A 21,129-nucleotide genomic window follows, 5' to 3' on the forward strand; every position below is an offset into this window, starting at 1 on the left:
GAAACTCTAACGCTGTGACCTGGGGATGGAGGGAAAAGGATTGAGGAAGATATGGAGGGAAAAACTAAATACGTATCTGTTGTAAATAGGGAAATAATTAAATAATGTGAGAAATGCGGCGGTGGGTACGGCAGTATATGAAGGGCGAGGAACAGTCACCGGATCACGTGGGACCCTTCAGCGTCATGTGATCCCGTTTACCTCAGATCGGCAGCAACAACTGCGGGTTTGATTCCGAGGCCCCGCCCACCGCCTGTTCATCAACAAGCACATTGCGCATGCTCACAGTCCCGGGAAAGGCAGTGTTTTTTTCGTTCCGTGTGGAAGCGGGTCGATAGAGGGATCGGGATCGGGAGGGAGTTCTCGCCCCCTTGGACGGGGAGCCGGAGACGGATTATTCTCGGCGGGTCAACACCAACAATTTTCCTTCGGTGAGTATTGAAGCCTGTCCCGAGCGGGGAGTTCTGACGTTGGATAGTGAGTTAACTTTCCCGAACTCAAACAAAGAAAATCTGCAGATGCTGGAAACGCGAGCAACGCGCACAAAATGCTGGAGGAACTCAGCAGGCCGGGCAGAATCCAGGAAAAGAATACAGTCGACATTAGCGGCCGAAACCCTTCGGCAGGACTGGAGAATAAAAGGTAGGGGTGGGGAGGGAGAGAGAAACACAAGGTGATCGGTGAAACCTGAAGGGGGAGGGGATGAACTTTCCCGAACTGGCGGCCTTGCCTCGCTTCCTTCACAGAATCTGCCGGGGTCGGTCCGGGTTGTGAGACCTTCACACCGAACCGTCTGAGATGAGCCGCCACTCAGCCCCTGTTGTTCTGGTCCTATTAGCAGGATGACGTAAACATGTTTCCATATTGTTACTGACAGAGAATTGTACAATTTGTGTCCCGTGTGTTAACGGAATGTACTTGCCTGTGATGCTGCCACAAGTCAGTGTTTCTCTGTCCCTCTACCTTCCCGTACTTGTGCACTTGGCAATAAATTCAACAGGACCTGAGAAATCTCAGTGAGATTTGATTAGTGATGATCATCTTGGCAGCTCGGTAGGTCGAATGTATGAGACAGTACACTGTTAAATGCAAAACCCTGAACAGTGTCGATGATCAGAGGGATCTTAGACTCGAAGTTCATCGCTCCCTGAAAGAGACTGCACAGATTGATCGGGTGGTTAAGAAGACAAATGACGTGGTTGTCTTTATTAGTCGAGACATTTTCAAAAGTCGGGAATTTATGTTGGAGTTTTATAAAACTAGTTAGACCACATCTGGAGTGTTTCATACAGTTCTGGTCGCTCCCATTCTCGGAAGGATATCAGGGCTTTGGAGAGGGCGCAGAAGAGGTTTACCAGGACACTGCCCGGATTAGAGGGCATGAGCTATAACGAGAGGCTGGACAAACTTGTGTTGTTTTCTCCAGAGCGGCGCAGGCTGGGGTGAGACTGGATGGACGTTTATACGACTACGAGAGGGATAGAGTGGATAGACGATATATTTTTCCCAGGGTTGAAATATTTTAGATAAGAGGCCATCCATTTGAGGTGAGAGGGGGTAGGTTAATGGAGATATGAGGGGCGTTTATGTTCTTCCTCACCGAGTCTGCTGGGTCGGTCGCTGGACTTTGCTCCCTGGGGCGACCCTCCGCTCTGACGCAGTAATCACCCTGCGCATGCTCACAGCCCCCGGATGGGGGGTGGTTTATTTTTATCCCGTTCGTTGCTGAAGCGGATCGTCTGGGGGATCGGGAGTGGCAGGGTGAGGGTCCCCGCCCCCTCCCCCCCCCCGGGGGAGAAATCAGATTCCCATCGGTGAGTACTGAGGCCAGTGTCGAGTCGGCAGCTCTGATGTTGGGCAGAGAGTCTCGTTAACTTCCCGAACTGTCGGCCATTTACTCATTTTCCATCTATCTGCGCTCCTCAAAGACAAACACACTTCACTGATCTCTCCCTGCGAACCAACAACCCAGGCGGTCAATCTCCCAACAATTAAAATGGCAAATCAGCCTCGGGGCAAAGGGGCGCCTGTTTAAAACAGAGATGCGGAGAAATTTCTGTAGCCAAAGTGTGGTGAATGTGTGGAATTAGCAGAGGGAGCCGTGGGGGCCCGGTTGGGGGTATTTACTAGGTTCTTGAGTGGTTACGATGAGAAAGTCGTGGAGTGGGGCTGAGGAGGGGGAAAAGGGTCACCCTGATTGAACGCCGGAGCAGAGTCGATGGGCCAAACGGCCTAATTCTGCTCCTATGTCCTATGGAGCCGGTTTATTGTCGGGGAGACGCGCCCACCGATCACGGTATCCTGTTTTCCGCTCGTATTCTGCCGCAGATTTGCAGGAGGTGGGTTTTTCCCGAGGCCCCGACCCCCGGCTCTGTCGATGTGAAAATCTCATTGCGCATGCTCACAGTCGGCGGAATGCAGTGATTTTTGGCCGGAAGAGTCCAGTCACCGTTTTGTGCTGTGACGTGGATTTGTTGGAGAAATCTAATATTGGCCAATGAGTCCCGTTAACTTCCCGAACTGTCGATTTCGCCTCGCTTCCTGGAACTTCTCAAAAACTTTTTTCACTTCAGATAAGCCGCTTTTAAGACTGTGAAATGTGTCTTCTCCCTAATGGGGGTGGGTGAGAAAGGAGAATGTCCCAGGTTGTGGGGATCTTTGATTTTACCGAGGGAGTGGGAAGTCCAGAAGGAGTTCACGTAGGGAAGACTGGTTTCTGTGATGAGCTGATCTGTGTCCGTAACTCTGCAGTTTCTTGCAGCCATGGGCAAAGCAGTCGCCATACCAATGCGTGGGGTATCCGGATGGGAAACTTTTTATGATGCATTGATAAAATTTGGTGATGGGCAAAGCGTATATTCCAAAGTTCTTATGGTTTGTTCTAGCTTTGTTATTTTCAGATCTTTTATACAGTAGTATTGTGGTGAACATTTGGTCCATAATGACAGATGAGGCAGCTCATTAAACTCAATAACAGTTTTATCGTGATAAACATAAAATAGACCGGCCAGCACGACCCCGAGAGTGAACCCAACCAGTCTCATACAGACGGGAGGCGACCATCAGACACCCTGGTTACAGTTAGTGTGACCCAGATATACACAAGCAAGTAACTGTATAATCCAAGCTAAAAGGTAACAATAAATGAACTGGAACATCCCATCGTAATCCCACAAAAGCATTTTAACACAAGAACAATAAACAGTTCTGCTCATTAGAAATGTAGGGTCCTCCTCCTGAGGACCATCAGTGATTGTCCTTGATCCCTTCTCCCAGCTGATCCCATCTGCTCATTCCCCGCCCACTTTGTTCAACCTCTGTCCAGTCTGTATCCCACCACCTCAATAATATATATCAACCATCTTGTTCAACCTCTGTTCAGTCTGTGTCCCACCACCTCAATGATATATATTTCAACCAATTTGTTCAACCTCTGTCCAGCCTGTATCCCACCACCTCAATGATAGATATCAACCATCTTGTTCAACCTCTGTCCAGCCTGTATCCCACCACCTCAATGATATGTATCAACCATCTTGTTCAACCTCTGTCCAGTCTGTATCCCATCACCTCAATGATATATATCAACCATCTTGTTCAACCTCTGTCCAGCCTGTATCCCACCACCTCAATGATAGATATCAACCATCTTGTTCAACCTCTGTCCAGCCTGTATCCCACCACCTCAATGATAGATATCAACCATCTTGTTCAACCTCTGTCCAGCCTGTATCCCACCACCTCAATGATGTATATCAACCATCTTGTTCAACCTCTGTCCAGTCTCTGCTGCCTGGGTAATGGTAGTGGCAGATACATTGGGACTTTTAAGAGATATTTAGATCAGCACACAAATGTGAGGAAAATGGAAGGATATGGACATTGTTCTGGCAGATGGGATCAATTTAGTTGGCCACTTCATTAACTGAATAGACTGAGCACTGTGCTGTACTGTTCTATGTTCTGTGTCTCTTGTTGAGAGGTTTTGGGATGATGGAGGCAAAAGGAGTGAGTGGGAACAACAGGTCACTGGAGTTCAGTGTGGGAAATGTGAGATCACCCACTTCTGTAGGAGAAACTGAAATCCTGAGTGTGTTAAAATGGAGAGTTTAAGTGCAGTGGGTAGAGAGGGAGGTGAAAGGTACATTGTATTTATTGTAAGAGTTATTGGGTGTAAGAGTGAAATGACATTAACAATTACTTGCGTTTTGTTGAGATTGTACCTGGAATATGGTGTAAAATCCTGCTCCCCATACTAACATGGGTTATATGTTGAAGAAACATATGCTGTTGAAGAAAGGCGGAAAAAAAATAAACCAGCATACTATAGACCAGTGCTTCTGACATCAGTATTAGAAGCACTGCATATATAAGTATTTGAAAAGACAAGACTGACTTGGAACAGTCAGCATGGCTTTGTTTGCTCTTGGCAACACACAGAATTTTTTTTTGATGAGGTTATGGGGTATGTTACCAGGAACGTAGATAAAGGCAATGAAGCGAATGTTGTTTACATGGTCTTTTGCAAGCATTTAACAATCCCGCGTGGGAGGTTGGTCAAGAAAATTCATTTGGATCACGTTCAACGTAAGGAAGTAAATTGGAGTGGACAATGGCATTTTGGAGAAGGTGGACTGTGATGGTAGATGATTGTCTCCATTAATCGGGTCTTATGACCAGTGGAGAGCCGCAGGAATGTAGTTGGGTCCGTTGCTGTTTGTCATCTATATCAATGATTGGGATGGTAATGTTTTTAACTTGATAGGCACATTTACATGTGACACCAAGGTTAGGTGTGTAGTTGACAGAGAGGCAAATTATCTATCATAGGTTACAGGGATCTGGAACAGCTGGAAATACTGACCTGAAAATGGCAGATGGAATTTAATGCAGGCAAGTGCGAAGTGTTGTGCTATGGTAGGTCTTACACAGTAAACAGTAGAGCACTAACGTTGCGGTGGAACAAAAGGATCTGGGAATAGAGGTCCATAATTCATTGAAAGCAGCGCCCCAGGTAGATAGGGTGGTTAATAAATGCTTTTGGCATAGTGACCTTCATCAATTAAATTATTGACTGCAGGAGATGGGATTTATTTTGAAGTTGTATAAGACGTCGGTGAGTCTGAATTTGGAGTATTGTGTGTAGTTTTGGTCACCTACCCACAGGAAAGATGTAAGTAAGTTTGAAAGAGTACCGGGAAAAATTTCAAGAATGTTTCCGGAGGACCTGGGTGATAAGGAAAGGATGAATAGTTACGGACTTTAATCCTTGAAATGCTAAAAATTGAGAGGAAACTTGATAGAGCAGTACAACATGAAGATGGGTAGAGATAGGTAAATGCAAGCAGGCCTTTTCCACTGAAGTCAGGTGGAACGACAACCAGAGATCATGCATTGTGGGTGAAAGATGAACAGTTTTAGGGGGACATGAGTGGATAAGTCTTCAATCAGAGGGTTGAGAGAATGTTGAATGAGCTGCCAACAGAACATAAGAGATAGGAGCAGGAGTAGGCCAATCGGCCCCTCAAGCCTGCTCCGCCATTCAACAAGATCATGGCTGATCCAATCTTAACTGTAGTTTTCACCGAATCCCACAAGGCAACAGTGCCAACCAACAGGGCACCATGCTGCCCATTTTATTTTATTATTCATCCCGCCCAAACCCATGTGATCACCCGGGGGAAAAAAACCGAGTTGCCAATTGAGGAGAAAAAATCTGGAAAATTCCTCTCCGACCCATCCAGGCTATCAAAAATTGGTCCAGGAGATCACATGGCTGATCTAAACCTAGCCTCATGTCCACTTACCTGCTTGCTTACCGTATCCCCTAATGCCATTTTTATCCAGGAAAATGTCTATCTCCGTTTTGAATTTATTGAGTGTAGTAGCTTCCACAGCTCTCTGGGGCAGTAAATTCCACAGCCCCACTACCCCACTAGAAGTGGTACATGCGAGCATGATTTTGCCTTTGAAAATATGGATGGGTGAATATGGCTACTGTGCAGGCGGGTGGGAACAAGTGGTTCAAATGACTGAGACAAAGCGCCTGTACTGTGTTCTGTTTTGATATGACTATCTAACTATGACTCTGACTGCTTGATCACAGACAAAGGTTTGATTGAGTAAAAATCCAAAATTAATATCAGACTTGAATGATTCACACCTTAATTCCCCAAGAATATTCAACAGCGTGGATATGTTTTGATATGATGTCAAACTGCCCACACACTCCCAGTCGCGGATCTTTCGTAACCAGGGAAAGACAAAATGCTGGAGTAACGCAGCAGGTCCGGGCAGTGTGTATGGAACTGAATACAAAGGGAGCGTTTCTGTCTGAGACCCTTCAGAGGAACTGGAAAGGAAGGGGGAAGAGGCAATATCATTGATTGATTTGGATTGTGCAGGTTGCTTTTCTGTGAGACTCGGAGCTCAGGGTTTGTGTTTAAGCAGCTGCCTGCACATTCCTCAGAACAGGGAGCGGCATTTCTGCTGAAACTAGTTCGACATTTCACTCTCAATCCTGTAAACAAAGTCACTTCAGTATTCTATTTAACTATTTCTCCATATGCAAATGTGCAAAGCTGTTAATAGTTTGCAATGAACCTGTAGCATGTCATAAACGACACTGCTGATGGGTTCGAACCAGCTATGTTACCAATTACAGCTGTGAGTTTGCAGTATTTAATTATTTTTACTTCAGACTCACATTATCTGCAGTTATTTTTAAACTTTTTTTCCCAATACCTTTTTTTAAAAAATGGATCCATGACATTCCCAACTGTGACATTCCTTAATATAAAGACATTACACAGTGTATGAAACATGCATCTTTCTCAGTCAAAGTTGCCAATAACCCTTGAAATATTGTTGATGTAAGGGTAAAGGTGAGGGGTGGAATGAGGTTGAGCAGGGAGAAGGGAAACGGTCAGGGCGAGGGTCTGCAAGGTGGACAGAGAGCAGCTAAGATGAGGGTGAGTCAGTGGAGTAGGTAGATGGGGGGTAGACCTTGGGACAGAATGGGTAGACAGCGGGAGGAGATATAATTAGAGAGAAAGGGACAGAGAGGGCGGAGGGTGAGAGAGTGTGTGAGTGAGGGGTTTGAAAGATGGGTAGAAAGGGGAGAGAGATCTGGAGAGACGGGGAGTGAGAGGTGGGAAGGGAAAGAAGAGTGAGAAAGGGTAAGAGGGAGTAGAAGGTACAGGGTGAGAGAGGGAGGGACTGTGAGAAAGGGAGTGAGGGAGATAGTGAGAAGAGTAGGGTGTTGGTGGAATGGGAGAGAAAGGTGGAGAGGTTGATGGACAGTGGAGTGAGTAATATGTAGAGAGGATGAGGGAGTAGAGCGGAAATGGTAGTGTGAGTGGGGTTTCGGGAGTGGAGGATGGAGATGAGGAAGGAGAGGTGTGGACGAGGGGGCGAGGAGGATGGGTGAGCGAGAGCAGCTGCAAGCAAGCAGGGGTGAGTGACGAGTGAGATAGGCCATGAGGAGGGACGGAGCTGGATGTTCAGTGAGGAGCGAGGGGTGACTGAGTTGTTGTGGCAGGTATATTTAAATTATACTTGCTGACATGTGAGGTAATGGAGGGTTGGAGGATAGCTAACGTTGTTCTGTTTAAGAAATGCTGAAAAATTAAACCAGAAAACATAGGCCAGTGATTCTTCATACTTAATACTTTATTGTCACTGTTACGAACCCCGTAACTGGGTTACTTAACAGCAAAGACAGAGGCGTCCGTTGAAGCCTGATGGTACTATTTTTAACAGTATTTATTAGTAAAAATACACATAAATAATATCAATGCAAATATACAGGTAATATACGTCGTCAATACTAAACCTAAAAGTGCGGGTACAATAATAATAAGAAATAAGCTCTATCATTGTCTAGGGGATAATGCATTGTCCGATGGAAATATAAAGTTCGTTTCAGTTCACACAGGCTCCATTGTTTGTTTGTCGCTGTGTTGCAATTGTTGGAGAGAGAGAGAGAGATAGAAGAATGGGAACAGTTACCGCTATTGTTTTTGCCAACCTTCCTTTATGATTTCGATCCGTCAGTGTCTCGTTGTTGTGGCTGTTCTCCTTTAGCTAAACCGTTCTTCCGTGATGAGCCCGCCACCCAGGCAAGGGAGGACGCACACGAGCTCTCACCGGCTTTCGCTATAAAACGCTGTCACTGGATTTCTAGCGTTTCTCCTGGTGCGTATGAGGGGTGTTCCCCAGACCCTCTTATCCTCACTCACGGGGTCTCAGATGTCAATCAGGTTGGGATGATGCAATCCCTCAACCAGACCATTCTGGTTGTCCCTGAGGGGTTTCAATGAATAGTACAGTACTCAATACACCATTCCTTCTCCAAGACACAATAGCAGTAATCAGTGGTTCCATTCCGCTTTTGTTAGGAGACATTCCAACTTGTTGTGTATTCTGCGTTGTCTATAACAACTGCCTTTGCTGTGATCCTGCGTCTTTCTCTCTCTCATTTCTGACATGCTGTGTATCTCTCATTTCCTGGATCTGAGATCCGAAATAATAGCGATCTTGCGATTCTCAAAAAGAAGGGGGGGGGGGGGGGCGACTTTGCTCCCTTCATTCGTAACATCACCAAACAATTAATACTAGAGCGTACAATCGTTACAGCGATATTTGATTCTGTGCTTCGCACTCCCTAAAGTACAAATCGAATTAAGTATAATAAAAATTGAAATTATAAATCATAATTAGAAAATAGAAAAGGGAAAGTAAGGTAGTGCAAGTTAGGTTCGGTTATTTGGAAGGTACGGCCCAGATCCGGGTCAGGATCCATTCAACAGATTCTGACACCAGTAGTGTGAATGGTATTGAAAGCACCACATTATATAACTATTTGAAAAGACAGGACTGATTTGGCATGATCAGCATGACTTCCTCTGTGCTCGGCAATGACAGAATTTTTTTCGATGAGGTTAGGGGGAATGTTACTAGGGAAGTAAGTAAAGTCAATGCAGTGGATGTTGGCAACATGAACTTTTGCAAGGCATTTAACTATCCCGTGTGGGGGTTTGGTAAAGAAAATTCATTTGCTCCAAGTTCAATGTAAGGAAGTAAATTAGAGTAGACAGTGGTGTTTTGGATGAAGGCAGACAGTGATGATAGATGGTTGTCTCCCTGATTGGGGGTTTATGACCGGTGGAGGGCCACAGAAATGGTAGTTGGGCCGTTGCTGTTTGTCATCTATGATAACGTGTTTAACTTGATAAGCGCATTTGCATATGTCAGCAATATCAGGGGTGTAGTTGGCAGAGAGGCAGGTTACAGTGGGATCTGGCGCAGCTGCAAATTCTGAGCTGAAAATGGCAGATGGAATTTAATGTACCGTAGATTCCGGATTTTAAGCCGCTACTTTTTTCCCACATTTTGAACAGCTTTGAACTTTGCGGCCTTTAAAACGGAGCGGCTAATACATGATTTTTTCCATGCCGCCTCATAAACATTTTGCCTCATAACAGTAGACCAATAAAATTGATGAGTAGTTCACAGAGGTCCAATGAAATTGTACGATAAATCAAGCGCACTTTCACAATTAAATTATTGTAAATCAGTCATTTGTACTCACCCTCATCAACATGGAAAACACTCGAAGAAAAGCATTGTGCTGCCTTTATGGCAGTTATTTAGTTTATAATATTTTCGCTTAGTAATTCATTTTCTAGTTAAAGTTAGAAGAGTTTTAACTATATTTGTTTTCTGTACTACATCGCGGGATGCTATGACGTCACACCCGGTTTCGCCGTGTCTTGTGGGAAAAATGCCGTTTGCGATAAACGGAAAGGAGGGGGGGAGCGCATTACGCGAGCGGTATTGGATCTGAGCGAACGCTGCTTTTAAATGCCGTTTGCGATAAACAGGAAGGAGGGGGCGAGCGGCATTACGCGAGCGGCGTTAGATCTGAGCGAACGCTGCTTTTAAGTTAAAGGCGATCAATAACTTTTCCTGGTAGGCTGCAGTATATATATTTTTTACCAGTCGTTAGGAGATATTGGAATGTTGTTCAGTAAAGAGGTATACGCAACGTATATTTAAAAGTAGCCGCGTTACGGGCACGGTTCGAAAAAAAGCATTTGCAATATGTATTTGTTTTTGTTACCATATGGATTTAATTAAAAGTTAAAAAATCCTCACGTGTAATATCTTTCTGTGTAAATATCTCATATTACAACGTGGGACACCTGCGGCCGAAAATCCGATGCGGCCTTTACAAGTAAAAAATTGATTTTATTTCTAAAATTAGAGCCAGCGGCTTTTAATCAGGTGCGCTCTGTAGTCCGGAATCTACGGTAGACAAGTGCAAAGTGTTGCACTATGTAGGTCTTACACAGTAAACGATTGTGCACTAAAGAGTGCAGTGGAATAAAGGGATCTGGGCATACAGGTCCATAATTCATTGAAAGTAGCGCCACAGGTAGATTGGGTCATAAAAAAGAGCCTTTTCCAGATTGCCTGTGTAAATTAATGTACTGAATCCTGGAGATGGGATGTTGTTTTGAGGTTGTAAAAGACATTGTTGAGTTCGAATTTGGAGTATTGACTGCAGTTTTGGTCATCTATCTATAGAAGACAAGTAAATAAATTTGAAAGAGTACTGGGAAAATGTTTTTCTGTGAGATTCTGAGCTTAGGGTCTGATGTAAGCAGCTGTCTGGCCCTGCATATTCCACAGAACTACAGGCAGTTCTTCTTAAAGCATAACTTTAGGCCATTCTGCTAAAACCATATCCAACTCTCATTCGGGTGTTAAAACATTCACATTATTAGTCTGTTTGACTATTTCTGCTGCAGGGAGGGTCAATGAATGTGAAAACTGATATAAAGAACACTACCGATGATTTCAAAACCACAACATTACCAATTACAGTTGATGCTCTGCTTGCTGTGAGTTTCTGGAATTTTATAATTTTTTCCTTCAGACTCACATTGTCTATATTTGTTTCTAAAACATTCTTTTCATGATTCCTTAAAAAATCAGTCTGTGACAGTCACCGGACCATGAGACACAGGAGCAGAATTCAGCCTATCGATTCAGCTCCGACATTCCATCATGACTGATCCCCGATCCCACTCAACCCCGTACATCTGCCTTCTCACCATATCCTTTGATGTTCTGAATGATCAGGAGACAATCAACTTTTGCCTTAAATACACCCACGGATTGTCCTCCACTACAGTCTGTGACAGATTCACTACTCTCTGGCTAAAACAAATCCTTCTTTAATCTTTTCTAAACGGTCGCCCCTCAGTTTTAAGGCTGCAACCCCCAGATTTGGATACCTTCACCACAGGGCACATCCGCTCCACATTCGCCACAGCCAGTCCTTCTAACAGTCAGTAGGTGTCAATGAGATTCCCCAGCATTTTTCTAAATTCCAGTCAGTACAGGCCCAAAGCTGCCACATGCTCCTCATATGTGAACCCCTTCATTGCTGGAATCATCCTCATGAACCTCCTGTGGTCACTCAACAATGACAACACATGCTTTCTGAGATATTGGGCCCAAAGCTGTTGATGACACTTGAAATATGGCCTGATTAACATCTCATAAAGACTCAAAATTTTCTCCTTGCTTTTATATTCTATTCCCCTTGAAATAAATGACAACATTGCACTTGCCTTCTTTATCACAGACTCAACCTATAAATTAACCTTCCAGGAGTCAGACCCGAGTACACCTGATTCCCTCTGCACCTCTGATGTTTGAACATTCTCCCATGCAGATGACAGTCTACATTATTAGACAGGGATAGACAGGCGGTAGCTGGGCAGGAAAAAGAAGGAGAGATGGAGAGGGATGAAGGCATGAGAGAGCGGGGAAGGGTGTGGGGAAAGAGGAAGGAGAGTTGAGCATGGGATGAGTGGAGCACGGGAGGGGGAAGCAGAGAGCTCGGGGTAGGTGGGGAAGGAGAGGGTGGGAGGTAAAGTGGACAGGGGTGGGAGAAGAGCGCAGCGGTGAAGGGGGCAAGTGGGAGGACAGCGCGGGAAGGATAGTGAGTGTTTTGTAATGAGCGACAGACACTATATAACCGAATAACCTCGGGTGTAGCGGCTCAGACTGACATCTCTGTGTATGGTGAGCACACCGCTCACCCAGCATCTTACTGAACTCCGTCCGGTTTCAAAATCACAGTAAGTGTTGTCTCCGATTCTTCAGAACCAGGGAGCGTTTACAGTGGGGTTTGGCTTTTGTCGGGCTCAGGAGGGAAGTCAGTGGGAGAAGGGAACGCTGAAATCTTCAAATTATCAAATTAATTATTGACCAAATGGATTAAAAGAAACAATTACCTTCAACTACAAACATTCTCCAGTTGGTTTCTCCTGAGACGCTGTAGAAAAACCTTTCTGCAGTGATATGCGAAATATCCCCACGGGGCAGTGAAAGAGTCTCTCTCCCTCTTCTCCCCCCCCCCCCCCCGACACACACTCACTCACATACACAGGAAAAACTATTGAGAATACAGAGCTACTGTAAGATATTGGCATTCGGAACATCGTCGTGGACTATGCCACAGATCGATTCATTTAATTAAATAGCAAATATATATATATTAAAACTACATATATTGGGTGTTTGAAGTAAAATGAACTACTGGAAACTCTCAACGTCTAATAGCAATTGTAATAAGTAGACATTCAGATTGCAGACTCTGGTGAACTTTCTTTTCTATATCATTGGTGTTTTAATGTTTTTTCCTTTTACAGAAATATTTAAATTCAGTGTTAAATTAGATTTGTTCACAGTTGAAGGTGAGCGTGAAATGTTGAAGTAGTTTGTTCGTTTTCAGCAGAGAAGCCGCTCCCTGCTCCGAGGAATGTCTGCGTGTCAGAATTTGCCCTGCAGACAGGCAGCAGCTTGCACACAGAAAATTGCACTGTGAGTCTCACAGAGCAGCAACACCGGCCCCTCCCCCATAGTTACTAAATGACCCTCGTCTGATGGTCTGGTGTAAAGTTAGAAGGAAACGACTTGAAAATATACCCACAGGGAGACTGAACATTCTTAGTGAATTAAGGTGAATTCAGCTTCTGTTCTTTATTTCTGATCTTTACTTCCAGTTCACACGTTACCCGTGTTTTGGATCAGTGATCAAGAAGTTACTTGCAAACAAGAGAACATTTGCAGATGCTGGAGCAACACACACAAAATGTTGCAGAAACTCAGCAGGCCAGACAGCATCTAGGGAAAGAGTGAACAGATGACATTTTGGGCTGAAACCCTTCGGCAAGACTCCTTTCCCAGATGCTGCCTGGCCTGCTGACCTCTTCCGGCATTTTGTGTGTATTAGAAGAAGTTATTTGCACTATTTTGTCTCTTCTGGCGGTCGTGGTATTTGTGTTCTTGCATTATCCTGTCTGCAAGGTTGAGATTCTCCACAATTCATGTCAAGGTTAAAAACAGTTCCTGAATCAGGGGTTACAATTCCAAAGCAAGTGTGCAAAAAGATGTTTAGTCGTTTTTCTCGTGACTGTGTTTATTGTTGGTGTTTCGAGCTGATTTCCTCAACGTCCTTTAAAAGAAAAAGACGTTGATTCTGTTCCAGGTCTCGATACATAACAAACAGTGGGGGTGGGGTGACCAGTTACAGAAAGCGATAGGCGGCATTTCGGAGCGAACACCGTGATTTCACAGGCTCGATGGGCTGAGTGGCCAATTTCTGCCTGGTCTGTGAACAAGAAAAGCTCTGACTACAGAGTTACTGTAAACTAAGTTAATAAGTACGGACCACGGCAAATAACCTACTGTTGAACAAAAAACAACTATTGCAGTAATTAAATCATCCAGAACGTTGACCGAGATGATAAGCAACAATGAACCTAGCACTGACCCCCACTGCACCCCACGAGTCACTGGTCTCCAGTCAGAGAGTCAAACCATCTTCCACCACTTACTGCCTTCTCCCGCAAAACCAATGTCCAAACCAATTTACCACCTCATTCAGAATGCCAAACCTTCTTGTCTAATCTCCCAGGTGGGGACTCTGCCAAATGTCTTGCTACATTGTACTGAACTATATATTTTTAATTCAGTAAATTAACTGTTCTCTCTCCCAGAGCAGTAAGTGTCACGTTGTTCGAGTTTGATAACTGACCGACAACATTCTTGCACAGCAGACTTTCACTGCTCTGGGGAGAAACTAACCATGAAAGTTATGGGGGAGACTTTGCAGAGCTCTGCTGTTGCCCAAAGCCCAGTGTCTGAGTCCAGGACCTGATGACCCCGGGGCTGCTGCAGGACCGTCCACACTGCAAGTGTCCTCTCAGGGCAGTGGGAATGAGTCTGTTTCAAAAAGCCTCGGGTATCCCTGTGAACACAGCCCCAAATCGGCAATGCTCAGAGTCTGGCTCTCTGGAAAGTGATATGAGAAAGATGGTTTCCCATCACTGACAAGTGGAGCAGTGGCATTTCTGCCCCACGACGGCTGTGATTGAGACCCAGGGATGAGGATGTGATCCGTCTGTCTGCACAGTTTGTTATTGGGAAACAGAGAAGAACACAGGAAGTGGATCTTCAGCCTGATAGGCCCAATCGGGATTAATCCCCGTAGAGTCATCAGGAGGATGTGTCATATCACAGGCATACGTAGTGAATGTTGTTGGCTTTGTGGCAGCAGTACAATGCAATATATAATAGTAGAGAAAAAACTGTATTACAATAAGTATCTGTTACTGAAAGTTAAATAAGTATTGCAACAATGAATTCAGTGAAGTAGGTTCATGGGTTCCATGTCAATTCAGAAATCGGATGGCAGCGGAAAGGAAGCGGTTCCTGACTTATTGAGTGTGTGTCCTCAATCTCCTGTACCACCTTCCTGGTGATACCAATGAGAAGAGGGCATCTCCTTGGTGAAGCAGATCCCTAATGACTGATGCCGCCGTTTTGAGGCATCGCTCCATGACGATGGCTTGGATGCTACGTTGGCTACTGCCCATGATGGAGCTGACTGAATTGACAACTTTCCTCAGAGTATTTCGATCCTGTGCAGTAGCTTCACCACTTCCCCTATCCTGCCATATCAAGTGATGTGCAGCCAGTTAGAACAGTTTTTACGGTACATCTGTATCAATCTGTGAGTCTTTGGTCACATACCAAATCTCGTCAAACTCCTGATGAAATATAACGGCTGCCATGCATTCTTGGTAACTGCATCGATATGCTGGGCCCTGGATAGATCCTCAGAGATGCTGACACACAGGAACATGAAGTTGCTCACTCTTTCCACTGCTGACTGATCAATGACGATTGGTGTGTGTGTGTGACCTCATCTTACCCGTTCATAAGTCCACAATTAGACCATTGGTCTTACCGATGATGAGTGCAAGTTTGTTGCTGTAACACAACTCATCCAGGTGATATATCTCGCTCCTGTTTGCCTTCTCTTCACCACCTGAAAATCTGCCAACAGTAGCCGTGTCGCTGGTGATGTGCAGGCGTTATATCCAATCCGCACCAATTGTGGTTTTCCGGTGAGGAAATCAAGGATCCAGTTGCAGAGGGAGGTAGAAAGGCCAGCGGTTTGAGCCTTTTGATCAGAACTGTAGGAATAATTGCATTACACGCTGAGCTATGGTCAAGAAACAGCATTCTGATGTAAGTATTCGTATTGTCAAGGTAATCCAAAGCCGCGTGAGGAGCCGATGAGATTGCATTGTGAGCTATTGTGGATACAGGTAAATTACAGTGGGCCCAGGTCCTTGCTGAGAGAAAAGCTAATTCTAGCCATCGCAAACCCCTCAATCATTTCATCACAGTAACTGTTATTGCGATGGACGATAGTCATTAATGCAACTCACACTGCTCTTCTTGGGCACTGGTATAATTGTTAGCCTTTTAAGGGATGTGGAAACTTCCAACTGCAGCAAAAATGACCCCATCTCTGAAGCATTCTCAGAATACAACTCGTGTTTTTCTGGGGTGGCTGAAATCCCTCATAACTCTGTGTGACGACTGCACCCACCACTTCCTCACTCTCCCAAAATCGATGGAAACACAAACATTTTCCCACAATGCCCCAGGATTAGTCTCAGTAAGGGTCTCTATCAATGCCATCAGCATTCCAAGATGGGGTGCAGAATGGTGCACCGTCATGCTATTCAAAGACCCAAGTGGGGCTCGGTCTCAGACACCAGTCATGCCATCAGTATCCCAGGATAGGGCACAGAATGGGACCCCAGTAATCAGATTCATTATCTCAGGGGTGAGGTTATGTGGGGAGAAAACCAATTTGGCTGTGTTATGAGGTCGGTGCAGCTGGACTGTTTACTCCCGTCCCTGTTGCAGCCTGCCTGTTTAATGTTCATTTGATAGATATCTCAGCAGTTGACTCTGGATCTGCAGACATGCTCGGACACGCTGCTGCACTGTAGTTTTATATCAATGCAGAATGACGGTGATAATTGCGGACAGTTTAACTCATTGGTGTTAATTTGTTAATGACGGTGGATTTAAAGTCTGGAAGAAAATGTCAAAGTCGAATGGGTCAAGGACAGTGGAGTCACACAGATCAATTGTCTTTGCTCCTGCCACATGCTTGGAGATGGAAGCTGCTATTTTGTGGAACTGTTTTACATCCTCCATTTTGTGAGACAAAGTTGCTTTGCTTTTTGTGTTTTAAAATAGACACAGTGGGGTTTCAGGTCATTTACTAAACTAGAGATCCTTTCCAAAGAAGTTCTTTGATATAATATAACATGCAGTTTTGTGAATGCTGGGGATGGTGCCTGCCTGATGTGGTTCTAGCCGATTACTGAAGGGAATGCATTAGGGTTCTCTTCCTAGTCATCCTCCTCCTCTTGATGAATGTATTGAATGCCTTAGGATTCACCTTAATCTGACTTGCCAAGAATTTTTCATGACACCTCTTGCCTTTCGCAATTCTCTTTTTTAGTTATTTTCTGGTCTCTTTGTACTCCTCATGAGTTTTCTTTGATCCTAACTTCTGAAGCTTTACATACGTTTCCATTTCCTTCTTGACCAAATTTATCACCTCCCTGGCCATCTAACGTCCTCGTGTCTTTTCATCCGTCCTTTCTTTTAAGGAACTTTTGGTAAATATCAAAAGTTGAATGATTCACACAGTAATTCCCCAAGAATAGTCCCACAGCGTTTTGATGTCATTGTAAACTGCCACAGCCACTTTCCTCAGAAATGCTGCAATCAAATGGAACCAGTTCAACAAATCACTCTCATTCGGGTTTGAACAAAGTCACTTTAGTATTGTATTTAACCATTTCTGCTGCAGTGTAGTGATAGAGCCTTTAACATGACATAAAGAACATGACTTAGGGTCTCGAACCCGTAACGTTACCGGTTTCATTTGCTGCCTTGTTTGCTGTGAGTTCACAAAATTTTATTTTTACCTCAACTCTCATCATCTGCAGTTGTGTTTTTTCCATGATTCCTTCAAATAAACCAGTTCATGCCATTCCCAAATGTGACAATATTTAAATTAAAGAATATTACCCTAGGGCAGGGGTGTCAAACTCATTTTAGGTCATGGGCCGGATTGAGCAAAATGCAGCTTCATGCGGGCCGGATCAGTCGGACGCGTGCGAACGCAGCTTTCTCTCTCTCTCTCTTTCAATCTTTTTATTAGTATTAAAAATATTATGAATGAAATACAATTAAAATATTGATAAGGGATTACAAACATATAGACTCCCATTACACATGAAGGAATACATAAGCAATGAATACAGTATAATTAAGTTTTCCCAAAACATAAACCATATAGTATATATATGAACAAGGTAAGTCTAGATATTCCATAATATATAATATAAAAAAGAGGAAAAAAAATAATAAATCTATATATGAAAGTTAACTAATCTACTAATCTAATATCTAAAGGGAAAAAAAAACAAAGAAGGAAAAAAAGAGAGAAAAAAAAGGGCTGTTCATAGTATGTCACAAGCATACATAAACATCAATGATGTCAACTCCGATCCTCTCAACATACATACGATTAAAGCTGAAAAAACCAATAAGCCTGGCACAGGGCCATTACATCATATGAAAATATTGAATAAATGGTCTCCATATCTTTTCAAATTTAATAGAAGTATCAAATACAGCTCTTCTAATTTTTTCTAAATTTAGACATAACATAGTTTGAGAAAGCCAATGAAATACCGTGGGAGGATTAATTTCCTTCCAATTCAACAAAATAGATCTTCTAGCCATTAAAGTGAGAAAAGCAATCATTCGACAGGCGGAAGGAGATAAGTGAAGTAAGTCCATCATTGGTAAACCAAAAATTGCGGTAATAGGATGGGGTTGTAAATCAATGTTCAGTACCGCCGAAATAATATCAAAAATATCTTTCCAATATTCTTTCAAAAGCGGACATGACCAAAACATATGAGTTAAAGACGCGATTTCTAATTGACATCTGTCACAAATAGGGTTTATATGAGAATAAAAATGAGCTAATTTATCCTTGGACATATGGGCCCTATGTACAACCTTAAATTGTATTAATGAATGTTTGGAACATATAGAAGATGTATTAACTAATTGAAGAATTCTATCCCAATTCTCAATAGGAATAATAAGATTAAGCTCTCTTTCCCAATCATTTTTGGTCTTATCAAAGGGCACTGAACATATCTTCATAATTATATTATAAAGTTTTGATATAAGCCCTTTTTGAAAAGGGTTTAATTCAAACAAACTCTCCAAAATATCTGAAGACACAAAATTTGGGAACGAAGGAAGTACCGTACTTAAAAAAATGCCTAACCTGTAAGTATCTAAAAAAATAAAATCTAGGCAAATTATACTTATTAGCTAATTGCTCAAAAGACATAAAACAGTTGTCCAAAAATAAGTCGGAAAATCTTAATAATCCCTTAGTTTTCCAAGCCAAAAAAGCTTGATCTATAATTGAGGGGTGGAAAAAACAATTAGATTCAATAGGACTATTTAACACGAATTGAGTCAACCCGAAAAATTTCCAAAATTGAAAGCATATACGTAAGGTATATTTAACTATCGGGTTGTCAATTCGATTCGGCAATTTAGAAAGAGCAAAAGGGAGAGATGTCCCTAAAATAGAACCCAGAGCATAACCAGATACCGATTTAGTTTCCAAACTCACCCAATGAGGGCCAAAAGGACCATCCCATTCTTTCAACCAACATATCAAATATCTAATATTAACTGCCCAATAATAAAATCTGAAATTGGGTAATGCCAACCCACCATCCTTCTTTGTCTTCTGTAAGTATATTTTACCTAACCTGGGATTGTTATTCTGCCATATATATGAGGAAATTTTTGAATCAACATTAGTAAAAAAGGATTTCGGAATAAAAATTGGTACCGCTTGAAAAACATATAAAAATTTAGGTAAAATAACCATCTTAATAGCATTAATCCTACCTATCAGAGATAAAGATAATGGTAACCACTTAGTAAACAAGCCTTTAATCTGATCAATTAAGGGTAGAAAATTAAACCTAAATAATTCTTTATGGTTTTTGGTAATTTTAATCCCTAAGTAAGTAAAAGAGTCATTAACTAATTTAAAAGGTAAAATACCATAATTTGGGACCTGTCTATTCAAAGGAAACAATTCACTCTTATTAAGATTTAACTTATACCCAGAAAACTCACTAAATTAAGCCAACAATGATAAAACTGCTGGAATAGATTTCTCAGGGTTAGAGATGAATAATAATAAATCGTCTGCGTATAAAGATACCTTATGAATATCTGTTCCACGATTCATACCCAAAATATCCTGTGATTCTCTGATGGCAATTGCCAAAGGTTCTAAAGCGATGTTAAATAGTAATGGACTAAGAGGACAACCTTGTCTAGTGCCCCGAAATAAACGAAAAAATGGAGATCTTTGATTATTAGTAAACACCGAGGCTACTGGAGTTTGATATATCAGTTTAATCCAAGAAATAAAGGTCGGACTGAAATTAAACTTCTCCAGCACATAAAATAAGTAAGGCCATTCAACTCTATCAAATGCTTTCTCCGCATCTAATGAAATAACACATTCTGAAGTATTATGTGAAGGAGTATAAACAATATTCAATAATCTCCTAACATTGAAAAAAGAATAGCGATTTTTAATGAAACCGGTTTGGTCTTCCGAAATAATTTGGGGTTAGACCTTCTCCAGCCTGGAAGCCAGTAACTTGGAAAAAATCTTAGAATCCACATTCAATAAAGATATTGGTCTATAAGATGCACAATCAGTAGGGTCTTTATCTTTCTTCAGTATTAAAGAAATGGAAGCTCTATAAAAAGATTGTGGCAAATTCCCCAATCTAATTGCTTCTTCAAAAACCTTGCATAGCCAAGGAGATAAAGTAGCAGAAAAACATTTAAAAAATTCTACTGTGTACCCATCTGGACCTGGTGCTTTCCCAGAATTCATTGAGGAAATAACCCCTTTAATTTCCGCATCCGTAAATGGAGTATCTATTACTGAAAGATCATCAGATGATAGTTTTGGAAAATTCAATTTCCCGAGAAAATCACACATGGTATTATGATCCTGAGGGAATTCAGATTGATATAGGGAGGTATAAAAGTCTTGAAAAGACTTATTCATCTCATCATGGTTAACTGTCAAATCCCCATTCTGCTGACGAACCTTAGTGATTTGGCGTTTAACTGAAACATTCTTCAGCTGACTAGCTAACAGTTTTCCCGATTTATCACTATGTATATAGAAATCAGATCTGGTTTTCATTAATTGATTTTCAATCGGAGATGTAAGTAATAAACTATGTTCCATTTGAAGTTCAACCCTTTGTTTGTAAAGCTCCTTGTTAGGAGTAGTCGAATATTTCTTGTCAATCTCTTTAATTTTATCAAACAATAAAAGAGTTTCCTTCTTAATGCGTTTTCTCAGACCAGCAGAATAAGAGATAATCTGTCCACGTATATACGCTTTAAAAGTGTCCCAAAGTATTCCGCAAGAGATATCCTCCGTGGAATTAGTTGAAAAGAAGAAATCAATCTGTTCCTTCATAAATTTAATACAGTCCGGCTCTTGCAATAAGATAGAGTCAAATCGCCATTGTCTAGCACTTAAAGCTGTATCCGTAAAATTAATAGAAAGTTTTAATGGAGCATGGTCGG

General features: G+C 42.5%; 1 protein-coding gene across 1 annotated transcript in view; it reads left to right on the top strand.

The window, feature by feature from the left end:
- The first annotated feature begins 296 nt into the window (after positions 1 to 296).
- LOC140722664 (NACHT, LRR and PYD domains-containing protein 3-like) overlaps positions 297 to 21,129 on the top strand; it is a 182,236-nt gene continuing 161,403 nt past the window's right edge. Inside the window, exon 1 of the mRNA XM_073037378.1 lies at positions 297 to 431. The gene's annotated coding sequence lies outside the window, so the exon portion shown is untranslated. The remainder of the gene's footprint in view (positions 432 to 21,129) is intronic.

The sequence above is a fragment of the Hemitrygon akajei genome, unplaced genomic scaffold (assembly GCF_048418815.1).
Source record: "Hemitrygon akajei unplaced genomic scaffold, sHemAka1.3 Scf000082, whole genome shotgun sequence".
In the NCBI taxonomy this organism is placed as follows: Eukaryota; Metazoa; Chordata; class Chondrichthyes; order Myliobatiformes; family Dasyatidae; genus Hemitrygon; species Hemitrygon akajei.